Genomic DNA, 13551 nt, shown 5'->3' on the forward strand with positions numbered 1-13551 from the left:
TTCATGAGATTTACAATAACAGTAATAAAATTAACAAGAAAAGAAATTGGAGTGATACTTACAATAGATTTAATTTAAATGTTACTTTGCCTTACATTCAGGTTCAGGGCCTATCAGAAAGATTAAGAAATTCACTTAAAAAATTGAATATCAATGTTTATTTTAAAAACACTAATACATTAGATAATTATTTGTCAAGAAGAAAAGACATCGATTCCATTGAAAATTTATCTGGTGTTATTTATTTAATTAAATGTAAATGTTGTAATAAAGCTTATATAGGCGAAACTGGCAGGAGATTAAAAACTAAAATTGCTGAACACAAAAGAGATTGTGAAGTTGGGAATTTTAACACAGGTCTATCGCAACATTCTTGGAATTTCAATCATTACTTTGATTTTGATTTTAAACGTATTAAAATATTAGCTACAGAAAAAAATACTTATCAACGACGTATCATTGAGTCTATTTTTATAAACAAATATCGTAAGATTTCAGTTAATTTACAGACTAAAATTCTAAATATTAATCAAATTTATCAGAGTATTATAAAATAATGTTTTTAATATTAATCATCTCTATATGTATATATGTGTATATGTATGTATGCTATATGTGTGTATATATGTATGCATATGCATGGATGTGTACATATACACATTTTTTAAAATTGTTAAAAATTAAAAAAATTTTTTCTAATTTCAAAATACGCGCTTCCACATCCGTGGTTTTCAATGAAAACTTGCCTATTACATCATCGTTCATTACGTATTTTTCATGTATTTCTGAAACTGTCAATCTGTTCGTCTGTCCTAACCTACGCTAATTTGTTTTTCTCATACAAATTTAAAAAAATGTAGTTTAAATCGAGTGAAGTCTCGAAAAAATTTTTTGAGACTTCTAAAAAATGACTAAATTTCAATTAATTTTTTTTTAATTATTGACTGAAATGTTACTTTTTTTTTTACTGAAAATTGATCTGTTTGACTATTTTAAATTATCATCAACTCAGGTAACAATGTATTTAAATCTACGTAATTATCCATAATATTTGTTCAGACTAAAATTACTAATCTTTAATATAATTATTTAGGTTAAGAACCTTTGAAAAATGTACGCATGTGTACCGAAACGTTAGGAAGTTTCAAAAGGAGATTTTCTATTAAATAAATATCTGAGTTTCGAAGAACAAGTTTTTTTGACTCATATTATTTTTTCGATTTATGATTGGACCGTAAGACATAAATAATTAAAAATCTACGATTAGAAATCAATCAAATAATAAAATGGTGATTATTTAATTATTTTTATTTCCTTTTAAATTAGAATTAAGGTTTCAGTTTAATTTGAGAAGTAAATAATTTTTTCAATCGGTGTACGTAATTTTATAATTGATGTACACATTTTTTAGTTTAATTATCTAAAAATATAGGTTTCAAGCTTTAATTGAGTCCTGTTAGAATTCTCTAGCACCTGAGATTTAGCCACTAAGAATTTTTTTAAATGGGCATGGATACTTTTTTTGGAACTTTTATCCTCAATTTTCTCAAAAACCTTGTGTTTTTAATCATTTTAAAATCAATTTACAATCATTAGTACTCACGAATCACTTTATATCCGAATTTTAAATCGTCTCAATTTTAAATTCATATTTAATTGTATATATTCGAAAATATTAAAATTTTAGATGTTTTGTAACGTCTTCACCGTTTAAAAATTTTTATTTACAACATCCTTGATTGAAATGATTTCAGGGTAGAATTCAGGGTAAGAATTTTCAATTTTGAAGACTTATTTCTATTTCGATTGAATTTAGGCCTCCTGTTTTGAAATTGAAGAAAATTTTTGCAATTGACAACATTAATTTTTGTTTAATATTGAAGTTTTTGTACAATCTTAAACGTTTCATTTTCATAATATCTTTCTAGTATTGATTCTTGAAACTAATTCTTTTCGAAAGGTGTACTTCCACTGCCAAATAGTATTGTCTAAAAGATGTCGAACTTTTCGTTACAATGTGTGAATTGACTAAGTGTATTTAAAGAAAGAGATTTGCAGTTTTATATATTTATTCATTCATTCTTTTCTTAAGCAAATATCGTCTAGACCATTCATAATAATTTTTGTTCTGTTGATATTATGCTCGTGTATCATTTCTTCTACAGTGATTACAAAAACATAATAAATTTATATTAACATTCTAGAAATATTAAGAAATTTAATCTCAACTATATTTTCTTTTCAAAAGTATATAATAACATTTACTATCTGAGATTCGATAATGTTAGAATCCAAAATGATGGATTTTCGAAACTGCCCTAATTTTCTCGATATAACTCTATATTAAAAATTTTCGGAGAAACTTTCGACAGGCTAACATTTTATATTCGTTTTTGACGCTCCCGGAGTATTTTTTGAAATATTCGCAACACTTTTCACTAAAATGTTCATTAAAAATGTATAGAATGTTGAGCAAAATTTAATATCTCTTATTGTAAAGTCTTGAAAACTTAATTTTAATCAAATCCAATTAATGATTCAGAGTTGAATCTAATAACAAAAATTTACAAATGTGTAAGCAGGTGTTTGTTTCTTTAGAAATAGAGTTAATTTGAAACTCTTGTGAGTATTTGCTAATCGGTCGATTACGCCAAATGAGAATGTGCCAAAAGAGCACTTCCCACCCGTGGTTCAGTGCTTTCTGCTGACGAATGTCAATCTTAAAAACGAGCCAGTTGGGAAATTTAATGAGCAAAGTATTTAACTTTTTCTCTCATTTCTGCTCAAAAGTTTCCATCCGAAACCTTTTTTTTCTATCCACATATTGTTCTAAACACCTTCTTTAATATAGTGCAATAGTACTTACATATGGCTATGTGCAAAAAAAATATATCCTTATAAAATATTCTATCTATAAAAAAATGTTTACACTTGAAATTAAATGTACTCAAGAAATAAAATGATGCATGAATGTACTTCTCACATTATATAAAATGGCATTTTATTTACTATACTGGCATTAAGGCCTAATTCTTCATTATAATTTCTAGTTATCCACGTGAAGCAGGAATTAAGAATCATTGAAAGATTATACAATTACAAAATTTTTAATTCAGTTATTTTTCTTTATGTTTAAATTACTTTTTGTTTTCAAGAGCATTCAAACACTTAAATTATCGTAATTATAGATTTTTTTTTGTGCACAAAATTGTTTTTGACTTCTTTCTAATGTTTTATCTTTGGTTAATATCTGATCTTTAAATACCCTGATCTAAATTTACAACATCGTACTCAATAAAAGACCAATAAACAATAATATCTAAGATCGTAATTTATATAACAACGCAAATTCAAATTGCTAAGATCAATTAAAGTATTATCGTTTACTTAGCATACGCAGAAGGTGGTTTACTTAGGCGTATACCGTTTTTATTTTACAATGCTTCTGTATAGTCCCCGTACTTATTTGATGCTCGTCATATGGACATTGAATAAGAACTTACTTATATGTGAGGCTTAAATGAGTTTTTATTTCATTATTTTCATGTGTGGTGGGGAACCGATGCAGGTGGAGGGCTCACTCGAATCAACTCTCGATCGCTAGAAGTCAGAAATGGTAAACCGATGAACAAGTGAACAAGTGAGCCGGTGCGATTCCTTTGGATAAGTGGAAACGATTTTTTCTTTCCAAGTAAGTAGATAGCAATTTTCTTGAAGTAGGGTTCAATAAATTGCAGCGCTTGGATCAATTACCAATATAAATTTCAATAAATAATTGATATGTGTATGTGACATACAATTTCATTAAGAACCGCAAAACATGTAATGAAAAGTTAATAATGGTTATATTAACTGAGACATTTTTATTCTGTCGTTACATCTAGGGTTACATGAATTAGGGCTACTTTAATTAACATTTTTTAACTCATTTTGAAGAAAAATAATCTTTTTTCTTTTACTTTTTTCACATTTTGCTATTATAAGAAATTTTTAAAAATATTTTGTAACTAATACACCGGATGTCAAACTCTTACAGAAAGAATGTTAAAAAAGTGTCATAAAATTACTATATTCCTTAAAAATGAGTGAACATATATATATTTTATTGAATGATATACAATGATGGCAATTTAAAAGGAAATAATTTTACATTCATAACAATTTAATGCATGCATTTTCAAGCCATTGAGAAAATTGAACTAAAAAATAAAGAATAATAAAAAAAACACACAAAAAGGAGACCTCTAATTCATAACCGATTACACATTTTTTATTGGTTGACCACCAATGAACAACTTAGGCACGTGTACGTTTTCAGATTTGAAACTCAGTTTTTTGCCTTTTAAAATGAATCACTCTAATCTACATTTTATAAAATACCATGAGAATTCCATTCAGCCACTGTGAATTATTTAATTTTTTCTAAATCAGTAAAAATTGATGAATCATGACTGAAATTGACAGAATAATGGAAATAAAAAATGTAGTATTTGATAAGGAATTTTTTGAAACAATTTTGGATGTTTGCAATTTTTTATTGGTAGTTATATAAATAATTATGTGCAAAACCCGAATTATAGAGAAATATTTTCCAGATTTCAAATTTAAATTCTTGAAAATTATTAGATTTATTTAGTCTTGTGAAAATCAGTTTGGATCGCAGAATTTTTTAATCTGTCATTTCATTCATCTGTCTACCGAGATAATTTGTGCTTCAATTTCTTTATGCAAAGAAGTAATTGAGTTTTCATTCTTTGCAGGAATTATATTTGAAAATTGAGTGACATTCTATAGGTACTAAAATTCACAAACAACTAATCCATTCTTGCTCAAAAGTTGTCCATATAAATATTTAATAAAATAACTTTTTTACAAATACTTTTTTTCAAAAAGTAATTTTCTCATCATATAACAAGATTTCAATAATTCTATGAAATATGGTCTTTATTAAACTAAAAATTATGGATAAGGATAATTTTCTTTATATGTGAACAACATTTTTTCTGAAGAGAATATAGTGCATTTTTACTGGAAAATTAAACTTGAGAGAAAAAATAAGTTGGAAATTTTAGCACATGAATATGAAGCTTTTCTACAAACTGTAGTTAAAAACAGAAAAATATAGTTATCTGTGATAAATCACAAAAAAACTTTCCCATCACGGAACAAATTTATTTATTAAAATTTATCTCATTAGTTCGGTAGAGCTCCAAAAAATAAAGAGTGGTGTACAATCTTAATTACAATAATAAATAAATTTTTATTCAATGAATGATATACAGTTTACTTTCGTGTGATATTAACTATTCACTTCCAAAAAAGTATAGATTGCAAAATTTTTTCACAGATTTTCACTTTAATATAGGAGAGGGATATTACCCAACAGTAAATAAAGTTAAACGAGAGCGCTCGAGAAGTCAATATTTTCAGGGCCGAAAGTTGAGGTCAAGGCCCCCGGTTAAAACTTAAAAAAAAATGTAAATCGGTTAATATTGTAGGATTTCAAAAAATACCCATCTTCATAGACTATGTTTTCCTCCAAATAAAAGTTACTTATTAGATTACTATATATAAGTAGAATATATTTAAAATTAGGTGTAAAGAAACGAGTAAAGACAAAGTATCGGACATCACAGGACAACTAACTCGGAGGCCTGTTTCATACATTATATTAAATAAATCCTGTGAAAGCAAAATTGTTTCCATTTTTTGTCTAATTTCTTAAAGTTTACATGTTCAAGTTTTTAATGTTCAATTTTAATAGCAAAATTTCAGAATAATAATATTACGCTGGTCGTTTTAATCCAGGACAAAAATTACTGGTCATTTCTCGGTTCGCAAGAACTCTTAAAAATTAATTATTTCATTTTGAGCAATCAAAACTGACCTGCATATTAAAGCATTACATGCATAAAATCTTTTACTATCTATGCTTAACAAATTTACCCGTAATAAATGGAAGCTTTCGATACTTTCTGATTAAGCAATTTAAAATAAAATTCTACTAAACTCAAAATTTTTAAATTTACACTTTTATCAAATGAACAGTTCAAAAATTTCTGGTTGAAATATATAAATTCACGCTATCATTTTCAATGCTCTAAATTACAACTAATCCCTCTTTCAATTCAGTACAAACCTAAAAATAAAAAGTTTCGTCTTTCATCTGAATGCTAAAATCCTTAAATTGCACCCATCTATACAATAAAAATGTTACAAAAAAAAATTAAGTCTTCTCTAATATAGAAAAAACCAGAAATCTTATTTCTTACAACTGAATAAAAATTGTTTAAAAAAAAGCAAGAACAAGAGCCTTTTTTAATTAAGAGAAAATTTGAAAGTAAAAAAATCGTTCCTTAAGCTCAATAAAAATGTAAAAAATTAAACATTATCCTTATTTCCATTCATAAAATATGAAAAACCAAAATTTCATTGTTTCAAAATGAATAAAAATGTTGAAAATATGAAGTTTTCCAGCTTTCAACTCAATAAAAATATTTCGAAAAAGTTCCTCTTCCAATCCAAACAAAATTATATACTAAAATTTCTTCCATTTCTTTCCAGGAAGTGTTCAGATGTACCAAAAAAATCTGGCTAATTGTTCCGAAATTTCGGTACAAATAGCTCTTTTTCGAACTCTATTTTTGTCAAAAAAATCTGTCTACTCGTACCGAAATTTTGTTACTTGCAGCCACAGCCTTCTTTTAAAATTACAATTGTGAAATTGAACAGTTTTTTATACATAAATCCTCTTAAGCTGAATTATTTTAATTTGAAATCGTTTCAAATCAATAATTCGCCAATTCTTATTTATAAATTAAAATTCAATTCTTTCACCAACAAATAATTTTTTAAAAATATTGAAATTGTAATGTTGAAATTCATTTATTTCTGAATATAAGATTTGTGATTGCTAATTTGTAATGTGTAATGAACAGGCACATATCGCTCAATATTAAAAATGGATTTTTTTAATTTAAAAATTTCAAATTGAATGGGTTAAAAATATTAATTACAGATATTTTGAAAATTGTAAGCAATTTACAAAATTGTGAACAATATACAAAATTTTAAACAATTTACAAAATTGCAATTAGACGTTTAAATTTGTTTAACTACTGGGGCTTTCGAATTGAAAAAGTTAAATTTTCAACATTAAAATCGTTAAGTTGTTTAATTTTGAACAGATTCCAAATAGTCTCATAAAATCAGTTACTGTTCAACTTTCAACACTCGAAAAACAGTTAAGGTTTGATAGTCATTAATTTATTTATTTTTACAGTTGATGAACCTAAAATTTTTTTTATCCAACATTTTTAAATTCAAAAGCTTTCAAGTTGTACTTATTCAAGTTTTCAAAACTGAATAGATTTTTCTCTACATATTTATAGAGGTATAATTTGTCTCCTTTGCTTGAAAATTGCCTAAAAGTTCGTCTAATTACCTCACTGGTAGATTATCGATATCTCATTTTACCCAACTCTCAGGTTATCCTTATGATCTAGTTGTATTATTTCTTACTAATTCGTGAATTAAATCATGATTAATTTGTATTAATAATCCATATTTTTACATCAAATATCATCATATTTCATTTTAATATTCTGAAAGTTCCATTTTTATAAAACGCCGTAACGTGATCTGTTTGCCGAACTAAGTTATATAAAATTTAACACAAAAATATTCTCCGTGAAGCATTGTTTTGAAACCATGAATTATTTTTACAATATGTATGTTATTAAATTGCTTTTTAAAAAATGAAATAAATTAGTACGCGAATTTTTCACGTATTTCAGAGTGTACTTCAAGTAATTATGCAAATCTTTATCCTAAAAAAGCTGTTCCCCAAACCGCATAGAGAAAAAAGCAAAGTTTTGTATGAGAAAACGGGCTTTGTTTAAAAGCAACAAGATTTTTTTTGTGCATACAGCAATTAAGCCTTTTTCATCTTGACTTTGTTTGAAAATCGAAGAATATTCTAAAGTAAATATTGAAGGTAGTTGTGATAAGGAAATAATAATAATTATTAATTAAAGTGACTAGTTTTATTAATGCAAATTAAAATCATTTGCTTAACAGTAAAAATATGACTATTTCTTCTCTCCACTCAATTGTTTATTATCCTATCCGAAACCTCATTATAATTATTTACTCCAATAAAAATAAGCCCAATTAAGTCAAGAAATCCTTAAAATTAAATCTTTCAGACTTTCAATTAGGTAAATGCATCCGTCTTCCGCCAATTAGCAACGATTTATTGAAGGTTGTGTCACGCGCCACATGTATTGAAAGAACTTGTATATTACACTCAAGTGTAGCATAAATAACATTTTACACAAAAGGTGATAAAAAGCAATTCCAAAGTGCGAAGTTCTGAAACTAAAATTTGTACTGATCAGTCACAAGTTATGTCCAAATTGATATTCTTAACGGAAATGTTGTCTTTACTCTCGACATTCAACATTATGATAAATCAGTATATGAAGGGCATGTGCCAGTTTGTCACGCGGCCAATTATATGGTTTATATCCGGCGGCTTTATAATTTGAAAAATGTAAATATTGTGTTAAAATTCTTGGTAATGCCTCAAAATATATAATCATTTTTAATATGAAATGTAACTGAGAGTACGGCTTCAGAGTCCTAGCTAGTGCCCGTAAGGCTTACAATTATTTAAACGAGGGACTTTGGTCTTTGAAGCGAATATTACACGAATTGATAATAACATTAGATAAACACAAAATTAACTGCACTATTTGTCTTTTTTCCTTTACATAACTAAAATCAGAACATGTGCATCATGTGCAAATTCCTACATTTTACTAACATTATTTTTCAGAAACTCGCATATCCAGGCGAAATGAAATATCAAGCAGAACGTTTCACACTGTACCAGAGTTTCACGTGACAAATTACATGGCATTATATTCGGCAGGTTCGTAATTAGAAAAATGCATATATTGTGCTAGAATTTTTTGAAATGATTCAAACTATTTAAAGGCTCTTACGTTTGGCCCATTTGAGTTTTATTTTGTTTGAATATGGTAATTTGATTAATTTGTAACTTACAATTTGATGCAGAACAGGCCTTTTAGTGTCCTTATATATATTTTACCATTTTCCTACAGTTTAGTTCAATATTTATATTTTTCCAATTATAAAGCTGCCGAATCTAATGTATAAACTTTTTAAATTTAATTTAAAAACAACCCAATTTCAAAAAAAGGCAAAAAATGTGTTCAATTTTTTTTACTTAAAAGCATTAAATTTTTTTTCCTTATAAATTTCTGCATCAGTAAATATCATGCAAATGTCGATTCAATACTTTTTCTTCTATTATTTTTTTTAACTTTCCTACGCTCACTATCCCTTGGATTTGATGCAAATCAACTCTTGGGTTTGAAGCAAAAGGGCTTGATATGTAATGTTATTTTCATTTCTGACCGAAATGACTTCTATTTTCATACTAATAATTGAATGTAATTAAATCAGAACATTACAAAAATACACAATTCAAAAATTAGATTTCCATACTACCTCTTTTTCGGCTCATTAGAGACAAATACATATGGATAAAGGGGGAGAAAAAGGAAAAAGTCAATCAAAACCAACCTCTCACATTTTCCTGAATCTTCTCATCAAGGATTATTGCTAGGAAAACTACAAAGTTCAAATAATGGAATATGATACTAACTTAAATTAACATAATATCTGTAAATAAAACGGTAGATATTTTTATGAAGAGTTACCTTGACTGATTTTGCATTCATTGGTCAAAATTAATGAATGTATAAAAACTATTCTTAATCACAAAAATAAGGAAACATTTTGAAGAAAAATTAGCTTGTCCCAATTTTTGTCTCGTTATTTCAAGACACCTCCTAAATGCTTTTAAACGATTATCAAATTATATCAATAAATTACATTTACCTAAGTCAAAATTAAAAAAAAAGTATATGTAAATAAATTAATCAATATATAAATACTATGGTTAATTACAGTAACAGAAACATTGTTTTTATCTTAATTTTCCCTAAATTATATTTCCAGTGATGATTTTTTTGTTTATAGAATTAACAAATAGTATTAAATGAAAAATTGCCATCACTAAGAATCATGAATAACACCACTTAACACTAATTAAGATGAAAAAGATTTCTTTCTGCTTTAAAAAATCTACACTGTGTTTTAGTTTCTGTAATTTGTTTATAAAATTAGGAAATAATATTTAATGGCAAATTTTTATATTTAACTGAACTTTGTGAGTAAAAGCAAGTGATTTTATGACAAAATCATAACATCAAAAAAAAGAAACCATAGTGTTCACTATTTGATATTATAATAATTTGTAGGAAAGTTAAGAAAAATAGATTAATAAGGAAAAAACTTACATTTATTTGCAATTTGCATTATCACACAATTTTAAACATTAATAATTTCAAAATCGCTTTTACTTCTTAATTTTTGCATTTAATTCTGATTTTGTTACAAAATAAAAATTGGCTAAGAATTGCATTCTAAAAGTTATTTTGAACTGCGTTTTTCGATTTCGTCATACTATGTCGTCGGTAGTTGCGATTTTTTTTATAATTGACGCAGAAAATTATGAGAAATAAAGGTATTGGAAATAAAAATAATAAACATATGCTTTTGAACAAAGAATTAAAGTAAACATTTTAATTTTTGAGCTCCTTTTTAATTTTTTTCAATTTCATTATAAAAACCTATAAATTATTTGATACTCTCAAAGAATTAATTATAATATAATCAGCTGTTTGGGAGACACTAAGGTTTCAAAAAGTGATTTTAGCAATTTTATTTTGCAATTAAGGCATTTAAATACAGACATCACACTCTTTTCCCTATTCCAATAAGAAAGTCCAATTATTCTTCGTAGAAATTTAATTCTTTTCAATTTAAAATTCTATTACTATACTATTTTTTGTTTACAAATTCATCTCTTTTGTTTAAAAAATCTACTGTTTGGTTTGCACTTGAATTATATTGTTGAAAATGAGTTTCTCTTTGGTTGAAACATAATTTGTTTACCAGCAAATTTAACTAAACTATTTTAGTTTATTAATAGAGTATCCATTTCTGGCATAAAATGTAATTTTTTGTTAAAAATTCGTTTTTTGTCGTTGTTAAAAATCAATTTTTTTGACTGCAAATGTAACTATTACGCATTATTGGTAAAAAAATGTACTATTTGGTCGAATATTAATATTTTCTGGTAGAAAACTCAACTGTTGTGTAAATAATTTGCCTTTTTGGCTTAAAAATTCAATCATTTAATTGAAAATTCGTCATTTTTGGTTCATTTGAGCTGTTTTTTATTTAAAATAAAAATATCTTTTGGTAAAATATCGATATTTACATTTCTCGTTAAGAATGTGTTTCTTTTGGTTAAATTAGAATGATTTTTATTAAAGATTTAAATCTTTTCTTTTGTTGAAATATCAACTATTACATTTTTCATTGAGAATTAATCTTTTATATTGAAAATTCAACTGCTTGATTAAAAGTTCAACTTCTTTGTTAAAACTCATATTTTTGTGGCAGATTTATCATTTTACTTGAAAATTCAACTGTTTTGTTAAAAATCGAAATGTGTGGTTAAAAGCTTGACTATTTTTCACAGAATTCTTCCCGCTGGTTTAAAAATTGATCATTTTTCTTAAAACAAAGTTCTTGGTAGAAAATTGAACTCAACTGGGTCGACTGTCCATAAAACATTTTTCAAGTCGCATCAGTATGTTAAAGATTAAAATGCCAATATACCGATCAAAATTATTTATAGAAAACATTACGGTAATTCTTTTCCCGATCACGTAAATTTCATGAGTGGAAACGTGGATATAAGAATCGCTTTCTAAAGAATTGCGTTAATCGAAAATGTAAGCGATAATTTATTTTCTGCGAAACGGAAGACACAGCCTTACAGAGAAAACAATAGTCGATCCCGATGTCGTATTCACCTCATGCGTGTGCAACGTAAGGAGTAATTTCTCTTTTGTCGAATACGAATAATTACAGATTGATATATGTTGTATATTGATTAAAAAAACGAGACTGTCACTGAAATTATGAACCCATGGCGAGCATCGATGCATAATTTTTATCTAATGAAACCTATAGTTTAAAATTTACATTAACTTTCCTATTTTATATTGTGAAATAAAGGGCAATTTTCACGCTAACTTAAGCAGCGTATATATTAGCGACGATGATTCGCGAATCAAATTTAAATTCATTCCCCATAAACAGGAGCTGAAAGGAGTCAGATAACAGATGTTAGAAGTAATAAATAATCTACCATGAGGTGAAACATGATTAGTGAAAATTAGCTGCAGATCTCGCCTCTATGATTTAGATTATCGATTATATTTCATTTAATCAAAGGAGAATTTGTTAATCTAAATTCGGGGCCAAAAGCTGAAAGTCTCCCGAATTCAGTGATATGATCACTTTAATCCTAAAAACATTTTGTCTATAGTTCAAAGGATAAAAAAGCTAAAAAATCGGGATTTTTTTAACACTTTTTTAAGCGTTGAATTTCACCTTGTCCTAGAAAGCGGTCGATGTCAGAAAAAATCTGAAAAAATTTACAAATATTCTTTCAACATTCTCTAATGCAATACATGTTTCAAAATGGTAAAATATTTAATAATTCAGTAATTCAATGACTCCAAATTTGCAGTTTTGTGATGCGAGTGCAGTGACAATAATTAAATGTCTGATAAAATCATTGCTACGCAAGAAATATAACATTTCTAATTTTTCTGACATTAATCAGTGCTGGCGTGTTGGTAGGATAAAAAAGTACCCTTTCAATGACAATAGTAACTCCAGAAGCAAGCTGATCCCGTTTTTATTAACACCGAAAGGATATTTTTTTCTTCTACTACTTGTCCAGCCATGCCAGACCACACGCCAACACTAATTAAAGTCAGCAACATTCAAAATGTTATTGCTTGCATAACAATGATGTTATGGTAAATTTAATTATGGCACTGCACTTACTACGCAACTGCACATTTGGAGTCATTAAGCGGCTTTCTATATTCATTCGTTCTTAAGAGAAGGTATTTCTAAATCAATCTCTGTTAACAGTAAATTATATTGAATATTTTTGACTCAATAAAAAATGGAGTGCGTCAAAAAATGTTGAAAGAATATCTGTGAATTTTTTCAGATTCTTCCTAACGTCGTCTGCTTTTTGGCAACAGGTGAAAGTCGACACTTGAAAAAGGAGGCCGAAAATCGCTGTTTTTTTATGTTTTGCTCTTTAAATATTGAAGATAATTTTTTAGGATGGAAATGAGCGTATCGTTGAATTCAGAAGAACCTTTGGCCTTGACTTTAGGTTCAACAAGTTATAACTTAATTCGCTTGAACATTGGCTTTATGTGGAAAAAAGGGGAAAAGTGAAAAATGTATATTTCACTGTTTTATTATTATTACACCATTAAGCCATTTCCCTTTCGAGGTAGGCGTGACTCACTCGGCAGGGGAAAGGAGTAGTGTGTGGAAGGGATAGAGATTTTTCAG

At 27.0% G+C, this 13551-nt stretch overlaps 1 protein-coding gene across 2 annotated transcripts in view; it reads left to right on the forward strand.

The window, feature by feature from the left end:
- Nucleotides 1-3578: 3578 nt before the first annotated feature.
- LOC117167359 (alpha-tocopherol transfer protein-like) overlaps nt 3579-13551 on the forward strand; it is a 25652-nt gene continuing 15679 nt past the window's right edge. The window contains exons 1-2 of one of the 2 annotated variants that reach the window (XM_033352233.1): nt 3612-3691; nt 8840-8935. The gene's annotated coding sequence lies outside the window, so the exon portion shown is untranslated. Of the gene's footprint in view, nt 3692-8839; nt 8936-13551 lie in introns of both variants that reach the window. The other variant, XM_033352232.1, reaches the window with a different exon arrangement.

This window comes from Belonocnema kinseyi, chromosome 2 (assembly GCF_010883055.1).
Source record: "Belonocnema kinseyi isolate 2016_QV_RU_SX_M_011 chromosome 2, B_treatae_v1, whole genome shotgun sequence".
NCBI lineage: Eukaryota > Metazoa > Arthropoda > Insecta > Hymenoptera > Cynipidae > Belonocnema > Belonocnema kinseyi.